General features: G+C 46.4%; 1 non-coding gene across 1 annotated transcript; it reads left to right on the top strand.

Moving 5' to 3' along the window:
* Positions 1-663: 663 nt before the first annotated feature.
* On the top strand, positions 664-797 carry LOC112312108 (small nucleolar RNA SNORA51). The gene has a single exon (XR_002975553.2). It is a non-coding gene; the product is annotated as a small nucleolar RNA SNORA51 (small nucleolar RNA).
* Positions 798-5,980: the final 5,183 nt, after the last annotated feature.

Below are 5,980 nucleotides of genomic sequence, written 5' to 3'. Positions count from 1 at the left end.
CCCACCTCCCCCTGCTTTGGGCACTGTTGCTGAAGGACACTAAGCTTGGAACTGGGGCAGGTCATGAAGGGACTCATGCCAACACACTGAGGACGGCAGCCAGAAGGATGGGACGTACCCGAGCCCTTGGTGTCACTTGCAGAGCCATACCAATGCCCATCTCCCTGACTCTGGCCTTCCTGGTACTTAAGCATAAGTACATTTATGCCGCCTTTAGTGGTTTGCACTTGTTATTTGCAGCCCAAACCATCCTAACTGATAAATCTACCTGAACTTTAACCTTCCAACATGTTGAGTCACCACGTTATTTATCGATGCCACCAGTCAATCAGGTAAGAGTCAGGGTGGGAGTGTGGAGCAGTCCATCCAGACTTGTTTCTCTTGCCCGCTACAGAAAAGTGAGAATGGGAGACAAACACCCCTCCCCCCAACCAAACCCTGGTTATAACATTGGGAGGACAAGATTAGACTAGTGTCTAAAAATAAAAGGATCGTGTGTCTTATAATTGTTTAAATTGATAAATTAAACTCTAATTTTATGTGATGAGTGGAGTTGAATTAAGAGTGTGTGTGTGTATTTTGATAGAATTTCTAAAGCTTTATGCCTTTGGCTCAGTCTCCTGTAGGCCTCATGGGTCTTCACAGTTTGGAAAGCAGAGCGTCGGCCTGCTGGTACTTACCACAGGTTGTGCTCTTATACACTGACTGTACAGAAAGGGGAGGCAGAGTAAACCCACTGTATATACCCCACAGCCCAGGCTTTTTGCCTGGTCTGTATTGTGAATGGGGGTGGAGTGGGGGACATGGAAAAACAAAAGAAACTGGTAGCTTCTGCTTTCTATCTCAGACGCTCATTCTTGAACCAAGCCATGAGGTTGTGAGGAAGTCCAAGCAGCCTGTGGAGAGGTCTAGCTCAGTTGGTTAGATCATTGTCCCAATAAGCCAAGGTTGCAGGTTCGATCCCCTGTCAGGGCACATGCAGGAATCAATCAATGAATGCACAGTTAAGTGGAACAACACCTCGATGTTTCTCTCTCCCTTCCTCTCTCTCTCTCTAATCAGCTGACAGTCAGAATTAACTTGCCAACCTGAAGTGGACCCTCCAGTCCCCAAGTTGAGCTGGCATAGTTGATGTCACATAGGTCAGAAATGACCGTCCCTCCTGATCTTTGTCTAAATTGCAGAATTGTGAGCAAAATAAATAATTTTTGTTAAAAAAAAAAGCAGAGCATCAACCACGGTGTTAGGCAGGCCTGAAATAGGCATCTTTTTTCCAGAGTCCTGGACGTGAACAATGCAAAAAGGATGAACCTAGTGACTACATGTCTGAGGCACAGTAATTTCATTATGAAGTGTCCTTCTTCACTTCTGACCCCGAGGGGAGAGGATTATTAAAATTATGTCATTACCCATCAGGCTGTCAGAAAAGCCCAAACTCCTTTTTCCAAAGAGAGCTACAGAATAAGAGAAATGATCGAAGTGAATAGCTGTCTGCTAATCAAATATAATTTCCATACTCTTCACATTTCTTTGAGATACTTCAAGCTACAGAGGGAAAATGCTTTTTCCCCTCTCCAAGTAATTGGGGTTAGTCCTAAACCCAACCAGACCAAGGTGCCAAGGAGTGCCAAGAAGCAGATGTGTGCCCTACCTGACCACTCTCATGGAGGAATCTGTTCAAAGGGGTGGGGGGTGGGAACCATCAGGTTTAGTGTCCTGTGATGGAAAAGAAGATAGCAGGGAAGTGGGCACTGACCCTGCTCCCTGGGCCTAATGTTTCCAAGGTCGTTGCTGCCTGGGTTAGTCTGCACCCCCACATGTGGGCCCCACACTGCACTAACGTGAAGCTTGAGGTGTTTCATGATGGTTCCTGCACGGACCCACGGGTTTTCATTTAGCTATGGGAAAGCAAGTCCTACTGACTTGACCATTTGCTCTTCTGGATATATTTGCCAAACTTTAATGGAGACTGACAAAGTTTTGAGTTGCGGGGTGATGGAAATAAGTGATATTTGCTGTTCTCCACCATCATGCAATTGTTTACTCGCTTAAGTGTTTGTTGCCTACCTTGTGCAGGCATTGGGGAGGGAAGGGTGAACAGGGATCACGGATCAGCTCCTTGGAGCTAACAACATCTGGTGGTGGCTGGAGACAAGGGGACTTTTGATGATGATGCCACGTGAAGGGAGCCTAATAGGGAGGCACAAGGATGATGAAAGCACACGTCTTTGGTACCCACCTCAGACTTTGAGGATCAGAAAAGGCTTCTCGTAGGATGCAGTGGCTAAGCCAAGTCCTAAAGAATGCATATGGGTGAAGCAAACATAGGAGCTGGGGAGAGGAAAGGGCAAGTGTGAAGACCTGATGGGAGAGACAATGTTGCTTGGCTCAACCTGCAAGTCCTGAGCTTGGAGTGAGAATGGGGAGGGGCCCAGGAGAGGCCAGGGCTAAGGAGAGTGCTTTGTTAAGGTGTTTGTATTTTATCCTGAATGCATGGGGAGCAGTGAAGAGATTCAGCTAGAATATACAAATCAAGATTAGACTGACATTTAGAAAGGAACTTCTAGCTACAGTGAACAGAGAGGAAAGAGTCAGAGGCATCAGTGAAATGGTCCTCAAGGGTTCTGAATTAGGAAACTGAATCACAATGTGTTTGGGAGATAGAACTGACAGAATTGTGCATGTAGTGGGGGAGTGGGACAGGGAAGTGCCTAGAATGCATCTCAGGGGTTTGGTTTAGAGATGGGGAAGGCCAGGTGGAGGGGTGTGGGAAAGAGCCTGGAGAGAAAGATAATGAACTTTATTTGGTTGGGACATAATAAGGTTGGGTTGTTTCTGTGGCTTACAAACAAAGGGGTGATTTAGATAGGAAGAAAATCCATTAGATATTTATATGATAATATTCAGATAGTTCCAGCTCTATGTTCTGGGCCTGGTTTGCTTTCTCTCCATGGGTTGTTAACTCAGAATCATGGTTTTGAGGCTTTTACTCTACTCAGCTCTGATATCTCAGAATGCATCTCTTATCCTTGGCCAGCATTTTGCAAAGGTGGGTCAGTGGTTCCAAGAGATGCTGGTTCCAAAAGATACCCAGGCCCCAGGGGCCATAGCTGCACAGAGAAATGGGTCTTAGCTCAGCCTATCCTTTATTATGAAATTTCTCCATCCCCTTGATTGCGTTAGCTTCCCTTCTCTGGACCTGATTACTATCCTGGATTCATTGTTCACTAACCATCAGGACCATTGCTACTTTGGAGAAATTTCTTCTTGTAATTTATTTTGGTGCAGGCCCTTCAGTGATGGGAGGTAAGAAGCTGTGATCCTGTCAGGCAAGCTGCACATTTCCAAAGACTGAGACTCTCAGATAACGTGATTAGGCTCAGCAGATCAGAAATTTGGCTCTGGATAAATAAGGATTTTGACAAATTCCAAAAAAGAAAGTCTTTTATGGACTCTTGGCTGCTTGAAGCTTTGAAACTTAACATGCATCAGCCACACAGGCTCAGCTGGCAAGGGCTCAGAGATCTCTGTAAGGTTGATCTAATGATCCCTTCCCTGTGGCCCTCGGGCCAGATGGGGCTCAGAATGGCTATGAATGTGGCCCAACACACAATCACTGATTTAATTAAAACATTATGAGATTTTGTTGTGATTTCATGTTGGACTGTATTTAATGTGTGGTGCAAGACAACTCTTCTTCTTCCAGTTTGGTCCAGAGATGCCAAAAGGTTGGATACCCCTGCAGGCCAAGGTTTCTCACTGCAGGGGCAAAAGAAGTGGTTATAGCAGCAGAAGAGTAAAAATCAGTCAGGGCTGAATTTGAATCCTAACTCCATCACTGATTAGTCAGTTTGTTTAAATTCTTGGGTCTCATTTTCCTCATCATAAAGGGTAGGTAATCATACTTCATCGGATGTTGTTGTGAGGATCAATAGGCATGCCACGTGACAAAGGGCTAGAAGGAGTTCAAATAGATACTCCTTCCCACTGCATAGTACCTCCTGTGCGTTACACCTGCACTAATAGGGCAGCCACCACCTGCAGCTCTTGAGCACCTGCAGTCTGGCTGGTCTGAATGGGGAAGTGTTGTCAATTGTGTGTTATCAATGCAGATCAGACCCAAAGACTTAGGGTAAGAAAAGACTGTGAAAAGAGTGTAAAATAGGGAGAACCAAGATGGCGGCATAGGTAGACATACTGCACCTCCTCGCACAACCAGAACTGACAGAGAATTGAACAGCAAGGGGGACCAACACCAAGAAAATAGAAAATAACCATTCATCCAGACTGGTAGGAGGGGTGGAGACGGGCACCGGGGTGGAGAGGACTCGCGTGGCTGTGGCGGGACTGAGACTGGCGGAGTGTGGGACAAATGGCGCAGGCAGTCCGAGCACTAGCAGACCCTGCGGCCCCACATCTGCACAGATAAACCAAGAAGGCCGGACTCAGAGTGGCGGAGAGTGGGGCAGGCAGAGCAGCGGGTAGCACCCCGCGGCACCAAATTAGCCCACAGATAAACCTGACGAACGGCGGGCAACGAAGCAGACCGTGCAACCCAGGGCTCCAGCTCCGGGAAATAAAGCCTCAAACCTCTGATTGAAAGTGCCCCGGGGGGGGGTGGGGCAGCAGCAGGAGAGACTCCCAGCCTCACAGGAGAGGTTGTTGGAGAGACCCACAGGGGCCTAGAGTGTGCACAGGCCCACCCACTCGGGAACCAGCACCAGAGGGGCCCAGTTTGATTGTGGGTAGCGGAGTGACGGATTGAAATCCAGAGGAGAGTGAGGCAGGCGCCATTGCTCCCACTCGGCCCCTCCCCCTCGTACAGCGTCACAGCTCAGCGACCAGCGACCAGCGTTACCCCGCCCTGGTGAACACCTAAGGCTCCGCCCCTTAAAGTAACAGAAGCGCCAAGACAAAAAAAAAAAAAAAAAATGGCCCAAATGACAGAACACTTCAAAGCTCCAGAAAAAATACAACTAAGCGACGAAGAGATAGCCAACCTATCGGATGCACAGTTCAAAGCACTGGTTATCAATATGCTCACAGACTTGGTGGAATCTATTCGAAAAACAGATGAAAAAATGAAGCCTATGCTAAGAGAAACAAAGAAAAATGTACAGGGAACCAATAGTGATGAGAAGGAAACTGGGACTCAAATCAATGGTGTGGACCAGAAGGAAGAAACAAACATCCAAACAGAAAAGAATGAAGAAACAAGAACTTGGAAAAATGAGGAGAGGCTTAGGAACCTCCCAGACGCCTTGAAACGTTCCCACATCCGAATTATAGGGGTGCCAGAAGGAGAAGAAGAAGAACAAAAAATTGAAAACTTATTTGAACAAATAATGAAGGAGAACTTCCCTAATCTGGCAAAGGAAATAGACTTCCGGGAAGTCCAAGAAGCTCAGAGAGTCCCAAAGAAGCTGGACCCAAGGAGGAATACACCAAGGCACATCATAATTACATTACCCAAGATTAAATGCAAGGACCTACATCCAAGATTACTGTATCCAGCAAAGCTATCACTTAGAATGGAAGGGAAGATAAAGTGCTTCTCAGATAAGGTCAAGTTAAAGAAGCTCATCATCACCAAGCCCTTATTATATGAAATGTTAAAGGGAGTTACCTAAGAAAAAGAAGATCAAAAATTGGAACAGTAAAAATGACAGCAAACTCACAGTTATTAACAGCCACACATAAAACAAAAACGAGAGCAAACTAGGCAAACAACTAGAACATGAGGGTTGTCATTAAGGGAGTGGGAGGGGGAGAGAGGGGGAAAGGTACAGAGAATAAATAGCATAGATGATAGGTGGAAAATAGACAGGGGGAGGGTAAAAATAGTGTAGGAAATGTAGAAGCCAAAGAACTTATAAGTATGACCTATGGACATGAACTATAGGGGGGGAATGTGGGAGGGAGGGGGGTGGGCAGGATGGAGTGGAGTGGGGGGGGAAATGGGACAACTGTAATAGCATAA

This window comes from Desmodus rotundus, chromosome 7, assembly GCF_022682495.2.
Source record: "Desmodus rotundus isolate HL8 chromosome 7, HLdesRot8A.1, whole genome shotgun sequence".
Lineage (NCBI taxonomy): Eukaryota > Metazoa > Chordata > Mammalia > Chiroptera > Phyllostomidae > Desmodus > Desmodus rotundus.
This window is presented reverse-complemented; position numbering and strand designations above follow the sequence as displayed.